The sequence below is a fragment of the Microcaecilia unicolor genome, chromosome 5 (genome assembly GCF_901765095.1).
Source record: "Microcaecilia unicolor chromosome 5, aMicUni1.1, whole genome shotgun sequence".
NCBI lineage: Eukaryota > Metazoa > Chordata > Amphibia > Gymnophiona > Siphonopidae > Microcaecilia > Microcaecilia unicolor.
In genome coordinates, this window is record NC_044035.1 from 342530134 (window position 1) to 342538516 (window position 8383).

Genomic DNA, 8383 nt, shown 5'->3' on the forward strand with positions numbered 1-8383 from the left:
ATGTAATGCACATATAAATGTGGGTGTCCAATTTCTGGCATTGCCCTTACTGTGTACAATAGTGGGGGAGTGGCCTAGTGGTTAGAGCACCAATCTTGAAATCCAGAGATGGCCAGCTCAAGTCCCACCACTGCTCCTTGTGATCTTGGGCAAGTCACTTAGCCCTCCATTGCCTCAGGTACAAACTTAGATTGTGAGCCCTCCTGCGACAGAGAAATATCCAGTGTACCTGAATGTAACTCACCTTGAGCTACTACTGAAAAAGGTGTGAGCAAAATCCAAAAAAATAAAAAAAACTGTTGGGGCATGGGAGACATGTTCAATACTAGGTGTTATTAATTTTAAAGGATTCCTTCCTCCCAGCATGAAGCAAGTGAATGAAAGATTTACTTTTGATCAATTTTTGGCGTTTGCTAAAGGTTATTTCTTTTTCTGATTTTATATGTCTAAACTGCTTTCCCCAGAAATAGCCTAGTGTGACAAACATCAGTAAAAGTACAATGAAGTCATCATACAAATAAAATACAGCTTTCTGTAATATCCTAAAAATGAGATATCCTTTCCAGTCAATTCATTCTAGTCATATGCGTTCGACTCCTCTGTCTCTGCTCCTTTACATTGCCTGTGCTGCTCCACTGAGGTTTCTGCACAATTCCATAAAGCCGATCAGCTAACGATGACCTCATCCCTAACTGGGGTCGCAGAGGTGTCCATTGTCATGGACACTCTGAAAGCGTGAAGGCGCAGTGGAAATGATGCAAGAGCAGTGGAGAGAGAGAGTCAATGAAGTGCTCTCAGATTTTGCATGCTTGTGGCGAGTGGGTGGACAACCTGCCTCTCTGTTACTCTAATCCATATATGACATAATGGCATATGAATAATGCAGACCAGATGCCAAGTGTGCAATGCACGTGTTAACTTTAAAATTGGTGATAATTCTGAGTTTGGCACGTGCCAAAAACACGTGGTAGGAAATATTTTCTATGCGTACCCGGCGGTAAACAGCAGTTTACAACAGCTTTGAAGCTTTCCCTCTGATCCGTCCCACCCATGCAGAAACTGGAAGTGATGTTAGAGACGGTAGGGATTGGCCAGAGGGAAAGCTTCAAAGGAGACAGAGAGAGAGAGAGAGAGAGAGACAGAAAGACATGTCTTTTGGCAATGCGTTCCATAGCTGGGTGCATATATAGGAGAAACTGGGGGCATATGTTGATTTGTATTTAAGGCCCCTACATCTGGGGAAGTGAAGGGTTAGGTACGATCTCACTGATTTAATTGTGTTTCTAATTAGTAAGTCGATCAGTTCGGTCATGTTGTCCGAGCTAGGCCGTGGATTATTCTGTGTGCCAGAGTACAAATCTTGAAGGCAATATGTGCTTTGATTGGTAGCCAGTGTAGTTTTGGAGGAGGGGTTTCGCGCTTTCGAATCGTGTTTTTCCATTGATGAGCCTAGCTGCCGTGTTCTGTGCATAAATAGCCTGATAAATAGCTGTTCTATCGTTAACTGCTAAAAAGCTAACTGGTTAGCACTGAATATCGGCTTAACTGGTTAAAAATCCCCTGGTTATTCAATGCTGGTCGCTGGAAATGGCCTGGCATTGAATATTCAGGTTTAACACTGGCGGCGGACAGCAAAAGCCCTATGAGGAGAGGTTAAAGCGGCTAGGGCTCTTTAGCTTGGAGAAAAGGTGGCTGAGGGGAGATATGATAGAGGTCTGTAAAATATTGAGTGGAGTTGAACGGGTAGATGTGAAGTGTCTGTTCACGATTTCCAAAAATACTAGGACTAGGGGGCATGCAAAGAAGCTACAATGTAGTAAATTTTAAACGAATTGGAGAAAATGTTTCTTCACTCAACATGTAATTAAACTCTGGAATTCGTTGCCAGAGAATGTGGTAAAGGCTGTTAGCTTAGCGGAGTTTAAAAAGGTTTGGATGGCTTCCTAAAAGAAAAGCCCATAGACCGTTATTAAATGGACTTGGGGAAAATCCACTATTTCTGGGATAAGCAGTATAAAATGTTTTGTACATTTTTGGGATCTTGCCGGGTATTTGTGCCCCGGATTGGCCACTGTTGGAAACAGGATGTTGGGCTCGATGGACCTTTGGTCTTTCCCAGTCTGCCAATACTTATGTACTTATGAATATCGGGCCCGTAGTTCTTGGCTAAATCTTTGAAAATATCCCATTTGCACAGGGATTTGTTTTCTTGCAGTTTTAGAAGAAAACAACAAATTCCATGGGAAATAGCGTGGAAACGAAGTTTGTGCCTCAGTCTTGCACGGCTTTGCCCAGCCATCTCAGATAATTAGCTCTTTTGGGGAAAGAACCCACTTTGTTGTCTGTGCATGACTTTTCGCTTGCTTTATTCATTCAGCCAGTCAAGTTTCCTTTCCTGAAAATGATTAAGCTCTTTGACTAAAGAGGTGGTAATCCTAAACCTGAGCAAGTAAAAGGGACTCGCCAACTTTACCTTAAATATAAACTGAAGTTTGGCCCTAAATTTAGAGTGAGGAACGGCCAGCAAGGCTGCAAAAGGGACCAAAGGCAAGAAAACAAACAGTGGAGTCCTAATTTAACTTCAGAACAACGTATTTGACGCTAGTTTCCAAAGCTACCTTTTCAGAGCTGTCCAAGATGGCCGGAGAAAGTTCATTAATCAGCTTTTGACTTTTTTTGAACTGGTTTTAAAGTCATTTGGTGCAAAGAATAAAAGAAAAAGTTAATCAAAGCATGCACTGAATGCAGAACCGAGTCACTAGCGTCTTATATCAATGCACTCTGAAGACTGTAAAATGACGTATGATTCTTCTTTCTTTCAGTTCCCTTTTCAATTGAACTGCAAAATGTATTCTCTTCTACTGCTAATTGGCTCTAAGACCTGCACTGCACATACATGGTCTGATTTATCAAGAGTTTGTGTTTCCCACAGGCACAGAAATGGAGTAAAAACCTTTGATAAATCTGTCCACCGATGTATTTTGCTTCCTATAAATCTTAACCAGTGGAATTAAAACTTTTATAACCTTTCATGCTGTGTTTATCAATTGGGGTGGGAGGCGGCGGAGGCAGAAACAGGAACAGAAAACCAAAAGGCCTGGAGCAGGCACGGAGGATCCTTTTTGTGAAGAAGAGGAGAAGCCTTATAGTAGAAGGAAGATCGGGGTAAAAATTCTGCTCTTGACCTCGGGGTTTGTCATTTCCATCTTCCATTGTCTTAGCTAGAATTTGGACTGTAAACCCTCTTTAATAGAGAAATAATCTCAGTCCTTGAACTGGAATTTATGTTGAACTCAGATTTGGAAAGGTGACTCACCAAAATCCAAGTGAGGGGACAGCCACAGATCAGCTGGGGTCTACTTCGCCATTGCTTGAGGAAGAAAATTGGGACTTACTGTCTTCTCTTCCACCCTAGTCTACTTTTCTTAATTTCTTGGGAAACAAGTAATGTTGTGAGTTGAATTTCTCAGATCAAGAAATTCTTCACTAGCATAAACATTGCTTTCGGAGATAGATGACTGTTTTCTTTGACTTTGCCTTCCGTCACCTTCTCCTCACTGGTACTGTTGGCTATCATTTGTATGCAAGATAAACTCCATAGATGCCGATAATGCCAATAAGATGGAGTCCTGTAGGGTTCATGGTTCTGGTTCACTTTATCTGATATACCACCAATCATTAATGCATATCTAAGTAGTTGTGGCATCTTTTTCCCTACAGGGGATGCTGTTAAAAAATCAAACAAACTGTTTTACGCAAGACACAATAAACTTATTTTGAAAATGTATTGGAATTTTGTAGCCTAATTCCAAAGACAGTGTACGCTCTAACAATGTTCTTTCGCTTATTCTGCCTGTGGCAGTTAACCAACGAGATTTCAAATTTACCGCCCCTTTGTCACGCGCTAATCGGCTTCCATATTCCGTGCGTGCGCTAATGCGGAGTCTTTCCTGTAGAGGAGTGGTATTGAACCATGCATATAAGCGAATCTTGCACTTATCAGTGGTGCGCTAAACTGAAGTTTGTCCCCATAGAAATTGATGGCGCCAAAAACGGGACCGAAGTACGGCATGCAGTTAAACAGACCATGCGCTTATGCGACGTGTACTTAAATGGAGTGCACTGTATTTAGGACAGCCAATCTGGATAGCAGACTGGATATTGCTGCTCACTCAGTAGCGGCAGTACCATCCACTCTACATATATATTTGATGCTGATTGCTATCCAAACAGTAGTGTTGAAATTCCATATTTTTAACACCACGGTCAGCATTTAAGTATCGGGCTGAACGTTTTTTGCTGCCTCCACATGTAGTCTGCCTAAAATAAATTAGGTTTACTGCTCTTAATTTAATTATTTGTCTTTTCTGATCAGGGAGGTGTATCTTCTATTTGTAATTCACATCCCATATAATTAAAAACAAAACAAAACAAAAATATATATATGTATATATATACACATATATACATATATATGTATATATGTATATATATACATATATATGTATATATATATATATATATATATATATATATATATATATATGTGTGTGTGTGTACATATATATACAGTGGGGGAAATAAGTATTTGATCCCTTGCTGATTTTGTAAGTTTGCCCACTGACAAAGACATGAGCAGCCCATAATTGAAGGGTAGGTTATTGGTAACAGTGAGAGATAGAACATCACAAATTAAATCCGGAAAATCACATTGTGGAAAGTATATGAATTTATTTGCATTCTGCAGAGGGAAATAAGTATTTAATCCCTCTGGCAAACAAGACCTAATACTTGGTGGCAAAACCCTTGTTGGCAAGCACAGCGGTCAGACGTCTTCTGTAGTTGATGATGAGGTTTGCACACATGTCAGGAGGAATTTTGGTCCACTCCTCTTTGCAGATCATCTCTAAATCATTAAGAGTTCTGGGCTGTCGCTTGGCAACTCGCAGCTTCAGCTCCCTCCATAAGTTTTCAATGGGATTAAGGTCTGGTGACTGGCTAGGCCACTCCATGACCCTAATGTGCTTCTTCCTGAGCCACTCCTTTGTTGCCTTGGCTGTATGTTTTGGGTCATTGTCGTGCTGGAAGACCCAGCCACGACCCATTTTTAAGGCCCTGGCGGAGGGAAGGAGGTTGTCACTCAGAATTGTACGGTACATGGCCCCATCCATTCTCCCATTGATGCGGTGAAGTAGTCCTGTGCCCTTAGCAGAGAAACACCCCCAAAACATAACATTTCCACCTCCATGCTTGACAGTGGGGACGGTGTTCTTTGGGTCATAGGCAGCATTTCTCTTCCTCCAAACACGGCGAGTTGAGTTCATGCCAAAGAGCTCAATTTTTGTCTCATCTGACCACAGCACCTTCTCCCAATCACTCTCGGCATCATCCAGGTGTTCACTGGCAAACTTCAGACGGGCCATCACATGTGCCTTCCGGAGCAGGGGGACCTTGCGGGCACTGCAGGATTGCAATCCGTTATGTCGTAATGTGTTACCAATGGTTTTCGTGGTGACAGTGGTCCCAGCTGCCTTGAGATCATTGACAAGTTCCCCCCTTGTAGTTGTAGGCTGATTTCTAACCTTCCTCATGATCAAGGATACCCCACGAGGTGAGATTTTGCGTGGAGCCCCAGATCTTTGTCGATTGACAGTCATTTTGTACTTCTTCCATTTTCTTACTATGGCACCAACAGTTGTCTCCTTCTCGCCCAGCGTCTTACTGATGGTTTTGTAGCCCATTCCAGCCTTGTGCAGGTGTATGATCTTGTCCCTGACATCCTTAGACAGCTCCTTGCTCTTGGCCATTTTGTAGAGGTTAGAGTCTGACTGATTCACTGAGTCTGTGGACAGGTGTCTTTCATACAGGTGACCATTGCCGACAGCTGTCTGTCATGCAGGTAACGAGTTGATTTGGAGCATCTACCTGGTCTGTAGGGGCCAGATCTCTTACTGGTTGGTGGGGGATCAAATACTTATTTCCCTCTGCAGAATGCAAATAAATTCATATACTTTCCACAATGTGATTTTCCGGATTTAATTTGTGATGTGCTATCTCTCACTGTTACCAATAACCTACCCTTCAATTATGGGCTGCTCATGTCTTTGTCAGTGGGCAAACTTACAAAATCAGCAAGGGATCAAATACTTATTTCCCCCACTGTATATATAGATAGATAGATAGATATAGATATAGATATACTCAATGTGGAAACTTAAAAGAATCAAACCTTTCTTCCCAAGGGAAATATTCCGCAGCCTAGTACAATCAATGGTACTAAGCCATCTAGATTACTGCAACGCCATTTATACTGGATGCAAAGAACAAATCATTAAGGAGCTTCAAACCGCTCAAAACACAGCAGCCAGACTCATATTTGGGAAAGCGAAATACAAAAGCGCCAAACCCTTAAGAGAAAAACTACACTGGCTCCCATTAAAAGACCAAATTGCGTTCAAAGTGTGCACCCTGGTCCACAAAATCATTTACGAGGAAGCCCCGACCTATATGTCAGACCTTATAGACTTGCCTACTAGGAACGCAAAAGGTTCATCACATACATTCCTCAATCTCCACTATCCTAACTGTAAAGGGCTAAAATATACATCCACATATGCGACCAGTTTCTCATACATCTGCATGCAGCTATGGAACGCACTACCGAAGGCCATAAAAACAACGCAAGACCTAACCATCTTCTGAAGGCTACTGAAAACAGATCTTTTCAAGAAGGCATACCACAAACATCCATCTTAAATACTAAATAATAACACTATACACGATCTATACAAAACCGAAATCTTACCACATGACTGTTTAACCTCTTTGCTATTAATGATCAAGCACTACCACCTTAAACCTTATGTCGAATAGGGTCTCTCTATAGTCAATGACCTAATATATGTTAGAATCCATTTACTACTCAGGAACATTCATGCAATACCATAATGTATTCTGCTTTACCATGTATGTATGCACATGGTATATATATATATACCATGATCTGTTCCATATATGTTATGTTCCATGTATGTTACCATGTATGTCTGCACCTAACGCAAAAACATTTGTAATTCTGTTACCCGGAAATGGCAACCGCCATTACGGCAAATGTAAGCCACATTGAGCCTGCAAATCGGTGGGAAAATGTGGGATACAAATGCTATAAATAAATAAATGTATGTATGTGTGTATATATATATTTTTTTTTTGTTTTGTTTTGTTTTTTTGTTTAATTATATGGGATGTGAATTACAAATAGAAGATACACCTCCCTGATTAACTTAAATTAGGAATCCACCTGAGATACCCGGATCTGACTATTTGATTGAACTTGAAATATGCTTCCTCATTTATCCTTTTGAATTCATCCCTCTCCCAACCATCATTATTCATTCTTCCTTAATTTACAACACTTTATCCCAATTTACACACTCTTCCCACTCCCTCCTCTACCACCTTCCTCCCTTACCCATCTTACTTACCCATTTTTATTGTCCACCTGCTTATATACTATATTTAGCTGTTTTATCCTTTTTGTTATCTTGTATACCTGTTATATTATGTAAGCCGCACTGAGCCTGCTATAAAGTGGGAAAGCGCGGGGTATAACACGTATACATTACACGTATATATATATATATTCATATTTTTTAATTATATGGGATGTGAATTACAAATAGTTCAGGGAGGTGTATCTTCTATATGTAATTCATATCCCATAAAATTAAAAAATATGAAATATATATATATATATATATAGCAGCTAGACATGGTGTGATTTTATACAACTGCACCATGTCACATGTCAACTTCACTCTCCAATTCAGCAATCAGGCTTTACAGATCATTAAGGAACCTGAAGATTTAGCCTTTCTTCCTAGGGTAAGTGGCAACAGTCCTCAACAGCCTGGCAAGTAGTATCTCCTGCCTCCCAACATTCAGAGAAAGAAAACTCCCCAAATTGCAGCCCTCACTGTCACAACACACACTAAACTTGGCACTGGGATTTCTCTGGTAGGCTAATCTGATGCATTAAAACAATCAATTCAAGGAGCTTCTTGATGCGAATAAGTTGGGGGATCCCCAGTTCCCCTCCTCCTCCATCATCTTGGATACACTTTTGATTTGCTGACATTTGAGAGGGGGTTGGTGGTACCCTAATCCCAGAAAGAAACACAAGAAAGCATACATGGAAACTGCACATGTGTTTGCTGTCAGAGGTTTTGCTCTTCAAATTTCAGCAAGCCTGAGTGGAGCAAAACTCATCATATCCAATTATGAAACAGGTCAGAGAGAGAGAGCGCGGACTGTCAGCTGGGGCCCAGTGCAAGAGCAGGGGTTTGGTTGCACCACAGGCCGCTTTGATAAGGAAGTGGATAGA